Source organism: Macrosteles quadrilineatus, unplaced genomic scaffold, assembly GCF_028750875.1.
Source record: "Macrosteles quadrilineatus isolate MER2022 unplaced genomic scaffold, UCM_ALF_1.0 Scaffold_393__1_contigs__length_79622, whole genome shotgun sequence".
NCBI lineage: Eukaryota > Metazoa > Arthropoda > Insecta > Hemiptera > Cicadellidae > Macrosteles > Macrosteles quadrilineatus.
In genome coordinates, this window is record NW_026542986.1 from 3,486 (window position 1) to 21,572 (window position 18,087).

The following is an 18,087-nucleotide window of genomic DNA, read 5'->3' on the forward strand; positions in this document are numbered from 1 at the left end:
AAACACTGAGGCGTGACATTGGTGGGACGCTTGGTGGGCAAGTCACGGCTCAGTGTACAAGGTTGTACAAGTGTGTACAAGGTTGTACAAGTGTGTACAAGGGTGTACAAGTTTGTACAAGTGTGTACAAGTTTGTACAAGTGGGCACAAGTTTGTACAAGGTTGTACAAATGTATACAAGGTTGTACAAAAGTGTACAAGGGTGCACAAGTTTGTACAAGGGTGTACAAGTGTGTACAAGCTTGTACAAGTGTGTACAAGGGTGTACAGGTTTGTACAAGGTTGTACAAGTGTTTACAAGGGTGTACAAGTATGTACAAGAATGTACAAGTTTGTACAAGTGTGTACAAGTTTGTAAAAGGTTGTACAAGTGTGTTCAAGGGTGTACAAGTGTGTACAAGGGTGCACAAGTGTGTACAAGGGTGTACAATCGTGTACAAGCTTGTACAAGTGTGTACAAGGGTGTACAGTTTTGTACAAGGTTGTACAAGTGTGTACAAGGTTGTGCACCCTTGTTTACTTTTGTACACCCTTGTATACATTTGTACAACCTTGTACAAACTTGTACACAATTGTACAAACTTGTACACACTTGTACAACCTTGTACACACTTGTACAACCTTGTACACACTTGTACAACCTTGTACACACTTGTACAACCTTGTACACACTTGTACAACCTTGTACACACTTGTACAACCTTGTACACACTTGTACAACCTTGTACACACTTGTACAACGTTGTAAAAACTTGTACAAGCATGTACACGATTGTACACCCTTGTACACACTTGTGCACCCTTGTACACACTTGTACAACCTTGTACACATTGTACAAAGGTGTACAAGTGTGTACAAGGTTGTACAAGTGTGTACAAGGTTGTACAAGTGTGTACAAGTTTGTACAATTGTGTACAAGTTTGTACAAGGTTGTACAAATGTATACAAGGGTGTACAAAAGTAAACAAGGGTGCACAAGTTTGTACAAGGGTGTACAAGTGTGTACAAGCTTGTACAAGTGTGTACAAGCTTGTACAAGTGTGTACAAGGGTGTACAGGTTTGTACAAGTTTGTACAAGTGTTTACAAGGGTGTACAAGTATGTACAAGAATGTACAAGTTTGTACAAGGTTGTATAAGTGTGTACAAAGGTGTACAAGTGTGTACAAGGTTGTACAAGTGTGTACAAGGTTGTACAAGTGTGTACATGGTTGTACAAGGTTGTACAATTGTGTAAAAGGTTGTAAAAGTGTGTACAAGGTTGTACAATGTGTACAAGGGTGTACAAGTTTGTACAAGTGTGTACAAGTTTGTACAAGTGTGTACAAGTTTGTACAAGGTTGTACAAATGTATACAAGGGTGTACAAAAGTGTACAAGGGTGCACAAGTTTGTACAAGGGTGTACAAGTGTGTACAAGCTTGTACAAGTGTGTACAAGGGTGTACAGGTTTGTACAAGGTTGTACAAGTGTTTACAAGGGTGTACAAAAGAATGTACAAGTTTTTACAAGTGTGTACAAGGTTGTACAAGTGTGTACAAGGTTGTACAAGTGTGTACAAGGTTGTACAAGGTTGTAAAATTGTGTACAAGGTTGTACAAGTGTGTACAAGGTTGTACAAGTGTGTACAAGGTTGTACAAGTGTGTACAAGGTTGTACAAGTGTGTACAAGGTTGTACAAGTGTGTACAAGGGTGTACAAGTTTGTACAAGTGTGTACAAGTTTGTACAAGTGTGTACAAGTTTGTACAAGGTTGTACAAATGTATACAAGGGTGTACAAAAGTGTACAAGGGTGCACAAGTTTGTACAAGGGTGTACAAGTGTGTACAAGCTTGTAGAAGTGTGTACAAGCTTGTACAAGTGTGTACAAGGGTGTACAGGTTTGTACAAGGTTGTACAAGTGTTTACAAGGGAGTACAAGTATGTACAAGAATGTACAAGTTTGTACAAGTGTGTACAAGTGTGTACAAGGTTGTACAAGTGTGTACAAGGTTGTACAAGTGTGTACAAGGTTGTACAAGTGTGTACAAGGTTGAACAAGTGTGTACAAAGGTGTACAAGTGTGTATAAGGTTGTACAAGTGTGTACAAGGTTGTACAAGTGTGTACAAGGTTGTACAAGTGTGTACAAGGTTGTACAAGGTTGTACAATTGTGTACAAGTGTGTACAAGGTTGTACAAGGTTGTACAATTGTGTACAAGGTTGTACAAGTGTGTACAAGGTTGTACAAGTGTGTACAAGGGTGTACAAGTTTGTACAAGTGTGTACAAGTTTGTACAAGTGTGCACAAGTTTGTACAAGGTTGTACAAATGTATACAAGGGTGTACAAAAGTGTACAAGGGTGCACAAGTTTGTACAAGGGTGTACAAGTGTGTACAAGCTTGTACAAGTGTGTACAAGGGTGTACAGGTTTGTACAAGGTTGTACAAGTGTTTACAAGGGTGTACAAGTATGTACAAGAATGTACAAGTTTGTTCAAGTGTGTACAAGTTTGTAAAAGGTTGTACAAGTGTGTTCAAGGGTGTACAAGTGTGTACAAGGGTGCACAAGTGTGTACAAGGGTGTACAATCGTGTACAAGCTTGTACAAGTGTGTACAAGGGTGTACAGGTTTGTACAAGGTTGTACAAGTGTGTACAAGGTTGTACGAGTGTGTACAAGGGTGTACAAGTTTGTACAAGTGTGTACAAGTTTGTACAATTGTGTACAAGTTTGTACAAGGTTGTACAAATGTATACAAGGGTGTACAAGTATGTACAAGAATGTACAAGTTTGTACAAGTGTGTACAAGTTTGTAAAAGGTTGTACAAGTGTGTTCAAGGGTGTACAAGTGTGTACAAGGGTGCACAAGTGTGTACAAGGGTGTACAATCGTGTACAAGCTTGTACAAGTGTGTACAAGGGTGTACAGGTTTGTACAAGGTTGTACAAGTGTGTACAAGGTTGTACGAGTGTGTACAAGGGTGTACAGGTTTGTACAAGGTTGTACAAGTGTGTACAAGGTTGTACGAGTGTGTACAAGGGTGTACAAGTTTGTACAAGTGTGTACAAGGTTGTACAAGTGTGTACAAGGTTGTACAAGTGTGTACAAGGGTGTACAAGTGTGTACAAGCTTGTAGAAGTGTGTACAAGCTTGTACAAGTGTGTACAAGGGTGTACAGGTTTGTACAAGGTTGTACAAGTGTTTACAAGGGAGTACAAGTATGTACAAGAATGTACAAGTTTGTACAAGTGTGTACAAGGTTATACAAGTGTGTACAAGGTTGTACAAGTGTCTACAAGGTTGTACAAGTGTGTACAAGGTTGAACAAGTGTGTACAAGGTTGTACAAGTGTGTACAAGGTTGTACAAGTGTGTACAAGGTTGTACAAGTGTGTACAAGGTTGTACAAGGTTGTACAATTGTGTACAAGTGTGTACAAGGTTGTACAAGGTTGTACAATTGTGTTGAGCCGACCCCTCGCACCGCCCCCAGACGAACAACTTTTGGAAGCATGCCCCCCCATAGTGACAGTGCGAGTGGCCGCCCCACATCCCTAACAAAATGAAAGGCCGTGGGTGAATATCAAAAAACAAACAGTTGTCAACAAAGCCTATAATTTTCAAAATCTACAAATAACATCAAACAACGATCATTTCCCCATCCAAAGAATTTATCAATTTTAAATAACACTTTTCTCAAAAAATTTACCCTTCCAGATTACAAATGGTAACTTAACTGTGAAAAAGTTAGGCCTAACTAATAATTTAAGGATGGTAACTGCAATATAAACTTTGAATGAATTAACAATTAAATAAATAACAATTAAATAAATAACAATTAAAAAAATAACGATGACTATGACACATAAATAACCGAAGATGAATTATTTTGGGGCCCCTTTAAATAACAGTCCTTTTAAATATTCATGCCTAAACATAAAACTTGCGGTTTCCTTTTGCACATCATAGTCATTGTCCTTCCTGGTGGTAGGCGGTGGTGGTAGAAGGCGTAGTGTTCTACTGGTCCCAGAAGCAGGGTGACGGGCAGCCCGAAGAAGGAGAAGTTGTAGTGTCTCCCCGGGCGACCCTCTCCGGAAGCAGCAGAATGAAGCCTCTCATCTGGGACCCTTTTAACAAATTCCAGGTCCAACTAGTAATTGTTCATATATTAGGCTTCATTTGGGTGTAATAATAGGCCTACCCAGCTTTTCAAGAAATAAATCCAAAAAACTTTTCCGCACCACTGGTCGCTGACCAAAACTGTTACAATGATATTTTGATAAAAAATATTTTTCTTTTAAATGGCTTTCCTTTATTAAACTGTCTTTAAAGATAGAATGGGAAAAATTACTACAAATAAATTTAGTTCAGTTGAATAAAGCTCTAAAAACATAACAATAAATAGACTTTTGAAACTTACAAACTTTAACAACACATTCTGACAGTAAAATTTTATAAAGATTGGAGTTAACAATAAAAAATATGAATTATCTGGTCCAGAAGGGTAAAACACATTAATAAAACATAAAACATTTACATAAATACTACAATAAACACTTCAAAAAACAGTTTACACAAAATATTAAAAATTCTTTGGCTGGAGGTGCATTTTCAGGTAAACTGGTAATAACTCTGGTTATTACCAACCAAATTTGCTCAAACAGCTTTTAAAAGTTGTGGCACAAGTGCCCGCAGCTTTTAAAAGACAAACCCATGCCTACCAACTAGCCTGAGGCCAGGTAGGGGGTCAGTTACCTACGGTCACTCAGAAAACAGAATTGCGCTAAACAAAAAACCTTATAACTCGGTCATTTATTAACCAAACTTAATGAAAATTGCAGGGGACATGTAAGAGCACTAATACTAACTAATTATGACCGAGCTTGGCCCCCAGGAGGCGCCATTACTTAACTAAAAAAAATTAGGCTGAGTGACATGGCCTACATTACAAATAACAAAAAAACACTTTTACAGGGGACAAAGGGACAAAATTTACATTAAACAAGTTGTAGGCCACAATAACAAAACAAAAATGAGCACAAACTAGGCCTTAGGCCTAAAAATAAGTTAACAGGGACACAACAAAACGGACCATAGCCCGCACAAAAGTGAGTTTCAAAGTGAGTTTTCTTGGGTAATATCTGGCCTAGAGTCTCGGGGAAAGCTTTGAAAACTTGGCAACAACAAAAACTACAAAACTAACCAGAAAAACTTGTGGTCTGACCACACAAAGCTTGGCCAAAGGCCTAACAAAACTCTGTTCAATTCCAGCCTCAGAAATGGGTCTAGCGCCTTGAAAAACAAGTAATTGGTAATTAAAAGTAATTCCAATGCACAGAAGGTGCTTAATACTTGTCTTTCACTAGCCAAAACCCACTCAAAGCCTGCTCAACATGTGGCTGAAGGCCAAAACTAAATCAGAAACTTTCTAACCTAAACAAATCAAAATATCAATCAACTTACTCATCTGACGTCTACGGCGCACAAAACTACATCAGAAAGAGTTAAGGCAATGAAGATAAAACAAACTTCTCTGACGATGGACGCAGATACATATTTATGCACATTAATAACAAAACAAACTGTGTGTGTAGTAATGACAGTCGCTGTCCTTCTGCCGAAAATGTGTCCGACAGCGGAAAGATTGCCCCGGGGTCTGCAGGACTGCTGCCAGACCCAAACCGATTGAGTACCGGCGCAAAGCCAGTACTCGCACTATACAAAAAACACTGAGGCGTGACATTGGTGGGACGCTTGGTGGGCAAGTCACGGCTCAGTGTACAAGGTTGTACAAGTGTGTACAAGGTTGTACAAGTGTGTACAAGGGTGTACAAGTTTGTACAAGTGTGTACAAGTTTGTACAAGTGGGCACAAGTTTGTACAAGGTTGTACAAATGTATACAAGGTTGTACAAAAGTGTACAAGGGTGCACAAGTTTGTACAAGGGTGTACAAGTGTGTACAAGCTTGTACAAGTGTGTACAAGGGTGTACAGGTTTGTACAAGGTTGTACAAGTGTTTACAAGGGTGTACAAGTATGTACAAGAATGTACAAGTTTGTACAAGTGTGTACAAGTTTGTAAAAGGTTGTACAAGTGTGTTCAAGGGTGTACAAGTGTGTACAAGGGTGCACAAGTGTGTACAAGGGTGTACAATCGTGTACAAGCTTGTACAAGTGTGTACAAGGGTGTACAGTTTTGTACAAGGTTGTACAAGTGTGTACAAGGTTGTGCACCCTTGTTTACTTTTGTACACCCTTGTATACATTTGTACAACCTTGTACAAACTTGTACACAATTGTACAAACTTGTACACACTTGTACAACCTTGTACACACTTGTACAACCTTGTACACACTTGTACAACCTTGTACACACTTGTACAACCTTGTACACACTTGTACAACCTTGTACACACTTGTACAACCTTGTAAAAACTTGTACAAGCATGTACACGATTGTACACCCTTGTACACACTTGTGCACCCTTGTACACACTTGTACAACCTTGTACACATTGTACAAAGGTGTACAAGTGTGTACAAGGTTGTACAAGTGTGTACAAGGTTGTACAAGTGTGTACAAGTTTGTACAATTGTGTACAAGTTTGTACAAGGTTGTACAAATGTATACAAGGGTGTACAAAAGTAAACAAGGGTGCACAAGTTTGTACAAGGGTGTACAAGTGTGTACAAGCTTGTACAAGTGTGTACAAGCTTGTACAAGTGTGTACAAGGGTGTACAGGTTTGTACAAGTTTGTACAAGTGTTTACAAGGGTGTACAAGTATGTACAAGAATGTACAAGTTTGTACAAGGTTGTATAAGTGTGTACAAAGGTGTACAAGTGTGTACAAGGTTGTACAAGTGTGTACAAGGTTGTACAAGTGTGTACATGGTTGTACAAGGTTGTACAATTGTGTAAAAGGTTGTAAAAGTGTGTACAAGGTTGTACAATGTGTACAAGGGTGTACAAGTTTTTACAAGTGTGTACAAGTTTGTACAAGTGTGTACAAGTTTGTACAAGGTTGTACAAATGTATACAAGGGTGTACAAAAGTGTACAAGGGTGCACAAGTTTGTACAAGGGTGTACAAGTGTGTACAAGCTTGTACAAGTGTGTACAAGGGTGTACAGGTTTGTACAAGGTTGTACAAGTGTTTACAAGGGTGTACAAAAGAATGTACAAGTTTTTACAAGTGTGTACAAGTTTGTAAAAGGTTGTACAAGTGTGTACAAGGTTGTACAAGTGTGTACAAGGTTGTACCATAGTGTACAAGGTTGTACAAGTGTGTACAAAGGTGTACAAGTGTGTACAAGGTTGTACAAGTGTGTACAAAGTTGTACAAGTGTGTACATGGTTGTACAAGATTGTACAATTGTGTACAAGGTTGTACAAGTGTGTACAAGGTTGTACAAGTGTGTACAAGGGTGTACAAGTTTGTACAAGTGTGTACAAGTTTGTACAAGTGTGTACAAGTTTGTACAAGGTTGTACAAACGTGTACAATTGTGTACAAGGTTGTACAAGTGTGTACAAGTTTGTACAAGGTTGTACAAGTGTGTACAAGTTTGTACAAGGTTGTACAAACGTGTACAATTGTGTACAAGGTTGTACAAGTGTGTACAAGGTTGTACAAGTGTGTACAAGGTTGTACAAGTGTGTACAAGGTTGTACAAGTGTGTACAAGGTTGTACAAGTGTGTACAAGGTTGTACAAGTGTGTACAAGGTTGTACAAAAGTGTACAAGGTTGTACAAGTGTGTACAAGGTTGTACAAGTGTGTACAAGGTTGTACAAGTGTGTACAAGTTTGTACAATTGTGTACAAGTTTGTACAAGGTTGTACAAATGTATACAAGGGTGTACAAAAGTAAACAAGGGTGCACAAGTTTGTACAAGGGTGTACAAGTGTGTACAAGCTTGTACAAGTGTGTACAAGCTTGTACAAGTGTGTACAAGGGTGTACAGGTTTGTACAAGTTTGTACAAGTGTTTACAAGGGTGTACAAGTATGTACAAGAATGTACAAGTTTGTACAAGGTTGTATAAGTGTGTACAAAGGTGTACAAGTGTGTACAAGGTTGTACAAGTGTGTACAAGGTTGTACAAGTGTGTACATGGTTGTACAAGGTTGTACAATTGTGTAAAAGGTTGTACAAGTGTGTACAAGGTTGTACAATGTGTACAAGGGTGTACAAGTTTGTACAAGTGTGTACAAGTTTGTACAAGTGTGTACAAGTGTGTACAAGGTTGTACAAATGTATACAAGGGTGTACAAAAGTGTACAAGGGTGCACAAGTTTGTACAAGGGTGTACAAGTGTGTACAAGCTTGTACAAGTGTGTACAAGGGTGTACAGGTTTGTACAAGGTTGTACAAGTGTTAACAAGGGTGTACAAAAGAATGTACAAGTTTGTACAAGTGTGTACAAGTTTGTAAAAGGTTGTACAAGTGTGTACAAGGTTGTACAAGTGTGTACAAGGTTGTACTATAGTTACAAGGTTGTACAAGTGTGTACAAAGGTGTACAACTGTGTACAAGGTTGTACAAGTGTGTACAAAGTTGTACAAGTGTGTACATGGTTGTACAAGGTTGTACAATTGTGTACAAGGTTGTACAAGTGTGTACAAGGTTGTACAAGTGTGTACAAGGGTGTACAAGTTTGTACAAGTGTGTACAAGTTTGTACAAGTGTGTACAAGTTTGTACAAGGTTGTACAAATGTACACAAGGGTGTACAAAAGTGTACAAGGGTGCACAAGTTTGTACAAGGTTGTACAAGTGTGTACAAGTTTGTACAAGGTTGTACAAGTGTGTACAAGTTTGTACAAGGTTGTACAAACGTGTACAATTGTGTACAAGGTTGTACAAGTGTGTACAAGGTTGTACAAGTGTGAACAAGGTTGTACAAGTGTGTACAAGGTTGTACAAAAGTGTACAAGGTTGTACAAGTTTGTACAAGTGTGTACAAGTTTGTACAAGTGTGTACAAGTTTGTACAAGGTTGTACAAATGTATACAAGGGTGTACAAAAGTGTACAAGGGTGCACAAGTTTGTACAAGGGTGTACAAGTGTGTACAAGCTTGTAGAAGTGTGTACAAGCTTGTACAAGTGTGTACAAGGTTGTACAAGGTTGTGAAATTGTGTACAAGGTTGTACAAGTGTGTACAAGGTTGTACAAGTGTGTACAAGGTTATACAAGTGTGTACAAGGGTGTACAAGTTTGTACAAGTGTGTACAAGTTTGTACAAGTGTGTACAAGTTTGTACAAGGTTGTACAAATGTATACAAGGGTGTACAAAAGTGTACAAGGGTGCACAAGTTTGTACAAGGGTGTACAAGTGTGTACAAGCTTGTAGAAGTGTGTACAAGTTTGTAGAAGTGTGTACAAGCTTGTACAAGTGTGTACAAGGGTGTACAGGTTTGTACAAGGTTGTACAAGTGTTTACAAGGGAGTACAAGTATGTACAAGAATGTACAAGTTTGTACAAGTGTGTACAAGTGTGTACAAGGTTGTACAAGTGTGTACAAGGTTGTACAAGTGTGTACAAGGTTGTACAAGTGTGTACAAGGTTGAACAAGTGTGTACAAGGTTGTACAAGTGTGTACAAGGTTGTACAAGTGTGTACAAGGTTGTACAAGTGTGTACAAGGTTGTACAAGTGTGTACAAGGTTGTACAAGTGTGTACAAGGGTGCACAAGTGTGTACAAGGGTGTACAATCGTGTACAAGCTTGTACAATCGTGTACAAGCTTGTACAAGTGTGTACAAGGGTTAACAGGTTTGTACAAGGTTGTACAAGTGTGTACAAGGGTGTACAAATGTGTACAAGGATGTAAAAGTTTGTACAAGTGTGTACAAGTTTGTACAAGGTTGTACAAGTGTGTACAATGTTTTACAATTGTGTACAAGGTTGTACAAGTGTGTACAAGGTTGTACAAGTGTGTACAAGGTCGTACAAATGTGTACAAGGTTGTACAAGTGTGTACAAGTTTGTACAAGTGTGTACAAGGTTGTACAAGTGTGTACAAAGGTGTACAAGTGTGTACAAGGTTGTACAAGTGTGTACAAGGTTGTACAAGTGTGTACAAGGTTGTACAAGTGTGTACAAGGTTGTACAAGGTTGTAAAATTGTGTACAAGGTTGTACAAGTGTGTACAAGGTTGTACAAGTGTGTACAAGGGTGTACAAGTTTGTACAAGTGTGTACAAGTTTGTACAAGTGTGTACAAGTTTGTACAAGGTTGTACAAACGTGTACAATTGTGTACAAGGTTGTACAAGTGTGTACAAGTTTGTACAAGGTTGTACAAGTGTGTACAAGTTTGTACAAGGTTGTACAAACGTGTACAATTGTGTACAAGGTTGTACAAGTGTGTACAAGGTTGTACAAGTGTGTACAAGGTTGTACAAGTGTGTACAAGGTTGTACAAGTGTGTACAAGGTTGTACAAGTGTGTACAAGGTTGTACAAGTGTGTACAAGGTTGTACAAAAGTGTACAAGGTTGTACAAGTGTGTACAAGGTTGTACAAGTGTGTACAAGGTTGTACAAGTGTGTACAAGTTTGTACAATTGTGTACAAGTTTGTACAAGGTTGTACAAACGTGTACAATTGTGTACAAGGTTGTACAAGTGTGTACAAGGTTGTACAAGTGTGTACAAGGTTGTACAAGTGTGTACAAGGTTGTACAAGTGTGTACAAGGTTGTACAAGTGTGTACAAGGTTGTACAAGTGTGTACAAGGTTGTACAAAAGTGTACAAGGTTGTACAAGTGTGTACAAGGTTGTACAAGTGTGTACAAGGTTGTACAAGTGTGTACAAGTTTGTACAATTGTGTACAAGTTTGTACAAGGTTGTACAAATGTATACAAGGGTGTACAAAAGTAAACAAGGGTGCACAAGTTTGTACAAGGGTGTACAAGTGTGTACAAGCTTGTACAAGTGTGTACAAGCTTGTACAAGTGTGTACAAGGGTGTACAGGTTTGTACAAGTTTGTACAAGTGTTTACAAGGGTGTACAAGTATGTACAAGAATGTACAAGTTTGTACAAGGTTGTATAAGTGTGTACAAAGGTGTACAAGTGTGTACAAGGTTGTACAAGTGTGTACAAGGTTGTACAAGTGTGTACATGGTTGTACAAGGTTGTACAATTGTGTAAAAGGTTGTACAAGTGTGTACAAGGTTGTACAATGTGTACAAGGGTGTACAAGTTTGTACAAGTGTGTACAAGTTTGTACAAGTGTGTACAAGTGTGTACAAGGTTGTACAAATGTATACAAGGGTGTACAAAAGTGTACAAGGGTGCACAAGTTTGTACAAGGGTGTACAAGTGTGTACAAGCTTGTACAAGTGTGTACAAGGGTGTACAGGTTTGTACAAGGTTGTACAAGTGTTAACAAGGGTGTACAAAAGAATGTACAAGTTTGTACAAGTGTGTACAAGTTTGTAAAAGGTTGTACAAGTGTGTACAAGGTTGTACAAGTGTGTACAAGGTTGTACTATAGTTACAAGGTTGTACAAGTGTGTACAAAGGTGTACAACTGTGTACAAGGTTGTACAAGTGTGTACAAAGTTGTACAAGTGTGTACATGGTTGTACAAGGTTGTACAATTGTGTACAAGGTTGTACAAGTGTGTACAAGGTTGTACAAGTGTGTACAAGGGTGTACAAGTTTGTACAAGTGTGTACAAGTTTGTACAAGTGTGTACAAGTTTGTACAAGGTTGTACAAATGTACACAAGGGTGTACAAAAGTGTACAAGGGTGCACAAGTTTGTACAAGGTTGTACAAGTGTGTACAAGTTTGTACAAGGTTGTACAAGTGTGTACAAGTTTGTACAAGGTTGTACAAACGTGTACAATTGTGTACAAGGTTGTACAAGTGTGTACAAGGTTGTACAAGTGTGAACAAGGTTGTACAAGTGTGTACAAGGTTGTACAAAAGTGTACAAGGTTGTACAAGTTTGTACAAGTGTGTACAAGTTTGTACAAGTGTGTACAAGTTTGTACAAGGTTGTACAAATGTATACAAGGGTGTACAAAAGTGTACAAGGGTGCACAAGTTTGTACAAGGGTGTACAAGTGTGTACAAGCTTGTAGAAGTGTGTACAAGCTTGTACAAGTGTGTACAAGGTTGTACAAGGTTGTGAAATTGTGTACAAGGTTGTACAAGTGTGTACAAGGTTGTACAAGTGTGTACAAGGTTATACAAGTGTGTACAAGGGTGTACAAGTTTGTACAAGTGTGTACAAGTTTGTACAAGTGTGTACAAGTTTGTACAAGGTTGTACAAATGTATACAAGGGTGTACAAAAGTGTACAAGGGTGCACAAGTTTGTACAAGGGTGTACAAGTGTGTACAAGCTTGTAGAAGTGTGTACAAGTTTGTAGAAGTGTGTACAAGCTTGTACAAGTGTGTACAAGGGTGTACAGGTTTGTACAAGGTTGTACAAGTGTTTACAAGGGAGTACAAGTATGTACAAGAATGTACAAGTTTGTACAAGTGTGTACAAGTGTGTACAAGGTTGTACAAGTGTGTACAAGGTTGTACAAGTGTGTACAAGGTTGTACAAGTGTGTACAAGGTTGAACAAGTGTGTACAAGGTTGTACAAGTGTGTACAAGGTTGTACAAGTGTGTACAAGGTTGTACAAGTGTGTACAAGGTTGTACAAGTGTGTACAAGGTTGTACAAGTGTGTACAAGGGTGCACAAGTGTGTACAAGGGTGTACAATCGTGTACAAGCTTGTACAATCGTGTACAAGCTTGTACAAGTGTGTACAAGGGTTAACAGGTTTGTACAAGGTTGTACAAGTGTGTACAAGGGTGTACAAATGTGTACAAGGATGTAAAAGTTTGTACAAGTGTGTACAAGTTTGTACAAGGTTGTACAAGTGTGTACAATGTTTTACAATTGTGTACAAGGTTGTACAAGTGTGTACAAGGTTGTACAAGTGTGTACAAGGTCGTACAAATGTGTACAAGGTTGTACAAGTGTGTACAAGTTTGTACAAGTGTGTACAAGGTTGTACAAGTGTGTACAAAGGTGTACAAGTGTGTACAAGGTTGTACAAGTGTGTACAAGGTTGTACAAGTGTGTACAAGGTTGTACAAGTGTGTACAAGGTTGTACAAGGTTGTAAAATTGTGTACAAGGTTGTACAAGTGTGTACAAGGTTGTACAAGTGTGTACAAGGGTGTACAAGTTTGTACAAGTGTGTACAAGTTTGTACAAGTGTGTACAAGTTTGTACAAGGTTGTACAAACGTGTACAATTGTGTACAAGGTTGTACAAGTGTGTACAAGTTTGTACAAGGTTGTACAAGTGTGTACAAGTTTGTACAAGGTTGTACAAACGTGTACAATTGTGTACAAGGTTGTACAAGTGTGTACAAGGTTGTACAAGTGTGTACAAGGTTGTACAAGTGTGTACAAGGTTGTACAAGTGTGTACAAGGTTGTACAAGTGTGTACAAGGTTGTACAAGTGTGTACAAGGTTGTACAAAAGTGTACAAGGTTGTACAAGTGTGTACAAGGTTGTACAAGTGTGTACAAGGTTGTACAAGTGTGTACAAGTTTGTACAATTGTGTACAAGTTTGTACAAGGTTGTACAAATGTATACAAGGGTGTACAAAAGTAAACAAGGGTGCACAAGTTTGTACAAGTGTGTACAAGCTTGTACAAGTGTGTACAAGGGTGTACAGGTTTGTACAAGTTTGTACAAGTGTTTACAAGGGTGTACAAGTATGTACAAGAATGTACAAGTTTGTACAAGGTTGTATAAGTGTGTACAAAGGTGTACAAGTGTGTACAAGGTTGTACAAGTGTGTACAAGGTTGTACAAGTGTGTACATGGTTGTACAAGGTTGTACAATTGTGTAAAAGGTTGTACAAGTGTGTACAAGGTTGTACAATGTGTACAAGGGTGTACAAGTTTGTACAAGTGTGTACAAGTTTGTACAAGTGTGTACAAGTGTGTACAAGGTTGTACAAATGTATACAAGGGTGTACAAAAGTGTACAAGGGTGCACAAGTTTGTACAAGGGTGTACAAGTGTGTACAAGCTTGTACAAGTGTGTACAAGGGTGTACAGGTTTGTACAAGGTTGTACAAGTGTTTACAAGGGTGTACAAAAGAATGTACAAGTTTGTACAAGTGTGTACAAGTTTGTAAAAGGTTGTACAAGTGTGTACAAGGTTGTACAAGTGTGTACAAGGTTGTACTATAGTTACAAGGTTGTACAAGTGTGTACAAAGGTGTACAAGTGTGTACAAGGTTGTACAAGTGTGTACAAAGTTGTACAAGTGTGTACATGGTTGTACAAGGTTGTACAATTGTGTACAAGGTTGTACAAGTGTGTACAAGGTTGTACAAGTGTGTACAAGGGTGTACAAGTTTGTACAAGTGTGTACAAGTTTGTACAAGTGTGTACAAGTTTGTACAAGGTTGTACAAATGTACACAAGGGTGTACAAAAGTGTACAAGGGTGCACAAGTTTGTACAAGGTTGTACAAGTGTGTACAAGTTTGTACAAGGTTGTACAAGTGTGTACAAGTTTGTACAAGGTTGTACAAGTGTGTACAAGTTTGTACAAGGTTGTACAAACGTGTACAATTGTGTACAAGGTTGTACAAGTGTGTACAAGGTTGTACAAGTGTGAACAAGGTTGTACAAGTGTGTACAAGGTTGTACAAAAGTGTACAAGGTTGTACAAGTTTGTACAAGTGTGTACAAGTTTGTACAAGTGTGTACAAGTTTGTACAAGGTTGTACAAATGTATACAAGGGTGTACAAAAGTGTACAAGGGTGCACAAGTTTGTACAAGGGTGTACAAGTGTGTACAAGCTTGTAGAAGTGTGTACAAGCTTGTACAAGTGTGTACAAGGTTGTACAAGGTTGTGAAATTGTGTACAAGGTTGTACAAGTGTGTACAAGGTTGTACAAGTGTGTACAAGGTTGTACAAGTGTGTACAAGGGTGTACAAGTTTGTACAAGTGTGTACAAGTTTGTACAAGTGTGTACAAGTTTGTACAAGGTTGTACAAATGTATACAAGGGTGTACAAAAGTGTACAAGGGTGCACAAGTTTGTACAAGGGTGTACAAGTGTGTACAAGCTTGTAGAAGTGTGTACAAGCTTGTAGAAGTGTGTACAAGCTTGTACAAGTGTGTACAAGGGTGTACAGGTTTGTACAAGGTTGTACAAGTGTTTACAAGGGAGTACAGGTATGTACAAGAATGTACAAGTTTGTACAAGTGTGTACAAGTGTGTACAAGGTTGTACAAGTGTGTACAAGGTTGTACAAGTGTGTACAAGGTTGTACAAGTGTGTACAAGGTTGAACAAGTGTGTACAAGGTTGTACAAGTGTGTACAAGGTTGTACAAGTGTGTACAAGGTTGTACAAGTGTGTACAAGGTTGTACAAGTGTGTACAAGGTTGTACAAGTGTGTACAAGGGTGCACAAGTGTGTACAAGGGTGTACAATCGTGTACAAGCTTGTACAATCGTGTACAAGCTTGTACAAGTGTGTACAAGGGTTAACAGGTTTGTACAAGGTTGTACAAGTGTGTACAAGGGTGTACAAATGTGTACAAGGATGTAAAAGTTTGTACAAGTGTGTACAAGTTTGTACAAGGTTGTACAAGTGTGTACAATGTTTTACAATTGTGTACAAGGTTGTACAAGTGTGTACAAGGTTGTACAAGTGTGTACAAGGTCGTACAAATGTGTACAAGGTTGTACAAGTGTGTACAAGTTTGTACAAGTGTGTACAAGGTTGTACAAGTGTGTACAAAGGTGTACAAGTGTGTACAAGGTTGTACAAGTGTGTACAAGGTTGTACAAGTGTGTACAAGGTTGTACAAGTGTGTACAAGGTTGTACAAGGTTGTAAAATTGTGTACAAGGTTGTACAAGTGTGTACAAGGTTGTACAAGTGTGTACAAGGTTGTACAAGTGTGTACAAGGTTGTACAAGTGTGTACAAGGTTGTACAAGTGTGTACAAGGTTGTACAAGTGTGTACAAGGTTGTACAAGTGTGTACAAGGTTGTACAAAAGTGTACAAGGTTGTACAAGTGTGTACAAGGTTGTACAAGTGTGTACAAGGTTGTACAAGTGTGTACAAGTTTGTACAATTGTGTACAAGTTTGTACAAGGTTGTACAAATGTATACAAGGGTGTACAAAAGTAAACAAGGGTGCACAAGTTTGTACAAGTGTGTACAAGTGTGTACAAGCTTGTACAAGTGTGTACAAGCTTGTACAAGTGTGTACAAGGGTGTACAGGTTTGTACAAGTTTGTACAAGTGTTTACAAGGGTGTACAAGTATGTACAAGAATGTACAAGTTTGTACAAGGTTGTATAAGTGTGTACAAAGGTGTACAAGTGTGTACAAGGTTGTACAAGTGTGTACAAGGTTGTACAAGTGTGTACATGGTTGTACAAGGTTGTACAATTGTGTAAAAGGTTGTACAAGTGTGTACAAGGTTGTACAATGTGTACAAGGGTGTACAAGTTTGTACAAGTGTGTACAAGTTTGTACAAGTGTGTACAAGTGTGTACAAGGTTGTACAAATGTATACAAGGGTGTACAAAAGTGTACAAGGGTGCACAAGTTTGTACAAGGGTGTACAAGTGTGTACAAGCTTGTACAAGTGTGTACAAGGGTGTACAGGTTTGTACAAGGTTGTACAAGTGTTTACAAGGGTGTACAAAAGAATGTACAAGTTTGTACAAGTGTGTACAAGTTTGTAAAAGGTTGTACAAGTGTGTACAAGGTTGTACAAGTGTGTACAAGGTTGTACTATAGTTACAAGGTTGTACAAGTGTGTACAAAGGTGTACAAGTGTGTACAAGGTTGTACAAGTGTGTACAAAGTTGTACAAGTGTGTACATGGTTGTACAAGGTTGTACAATTGTGTACAAGGTTGTACAAGTGTGTACAAGGTTGTACAAGTGTGTACAAGGGTGTACAAGTTTGTACAAGTGTGTACAAGTTTGTACAAGTGTGTACAAGTTTGTACAAGGTTGTACAAATGTACACAAGGGTGTACAAAAGTGTACAAGGGTGCACAAGTTTGTACAAGGTTGTACAAGTGTGTACAAGTTTGTACAAGGTTGTACAAGTGTGTACAAGTTTGTACAAGGTTGTACAAACGTGTACAATTGTGTACAAGGTTGTACAAGTGTGTACAAGGTTGTACAAGTGTGAACAAGGTTGTACAAGTGTGTACAAGGTTGTACAAAAGTGTACAAGGTTGTACAAGTTTGTACAAGTGTGTACAAGTTTGTACAAGTGTGTACAAGTTTGTACAAGGTTGTACAAATGTATACAAGGGTGTAAAAAGTGTACAAGGGTGCACAAGTTTGTACAAGGGTGTACAAGTGTGTACAAGCTTGTAGAAGTGTGTACAAGCTTGTACAAGTGTGTACAAGGTTGTACAAGGTTGTGAAATTGTGTACAAGGTTGTACAAGTGTGTACAAGGTTGTACAAGTGTGTACAAGGTTGTACAAGTGTGTACAAGGGTGTACAAGTTTGTACAAGTGTGTACAAGTTTGTACAAGTGTGTACAAGTTTGTACAAGGTTGTACAAATGTATACAAGGGTGTACAAAAGTGTACAAGGGTGCACAAGTTTGTACAAGGGTGTACAAGTGTGTACAAGCTTGTAGAAGTGTGTACAAGCTTGTAGAAGTGTGTACAAGCTTGTACAAGTGTGTACAAGGGTGTACAGGTTTGTACAAGGTTGTACAAGTGTTTACAAGGGAGTACAAGTATGTACAAGAATGTACAAGTTTGTACAAGTGTGTACAAGTGTGTACAAGGTTGTACAAGTGTGTACAAGGTTGTACAAGTGTGTACAAGGTTGTACAAGTGTGTACAAGGTTGAACAAGTGTGTACAAGGTTGTACAAGTATGTACAAGGTTGTACAAGTGTGTACAAGGTTGTACAAGTGTGTACAAGGTTGTACAAGTGTGTACAAGGTTGTACAAGTGTGTACAAGGGTGCACAAGTGTGTACAAGGGTGTATAATCGTGTACAAGCTTGTACAATCGTGTACAAGCTTGTACAAGTGTGTACAAGGGTTAACAGGTTTGTACAAGGTTGTACAAGTGT

At 38.5% G+C, this 18,087-nt stretch overlaps 1 long non-coding RNA gene across 1 annotated transcript; it reads right to left on the reverse strand.

The window, feature by feature from the left end:
• Positions 1-3,577: 3,577 nt before the first annotated feature.
• Positions 3,578-5,599, reverse strand: LOC128982495 (uncharacterized). The gene is made up of 2 exons (XR_008489677.1): positions 5,444-5,599; positions 3,578-4,107 (listed from the first exon to the last, which is right to left on the reverse strand). It is a non-coding gene; the product is annotated as an uncharacterized LOC128982495 (long non-coding RNA).
• Between the last annotated feature and the right edge of the window lie 12,488 nt (positions 5,600-18,087).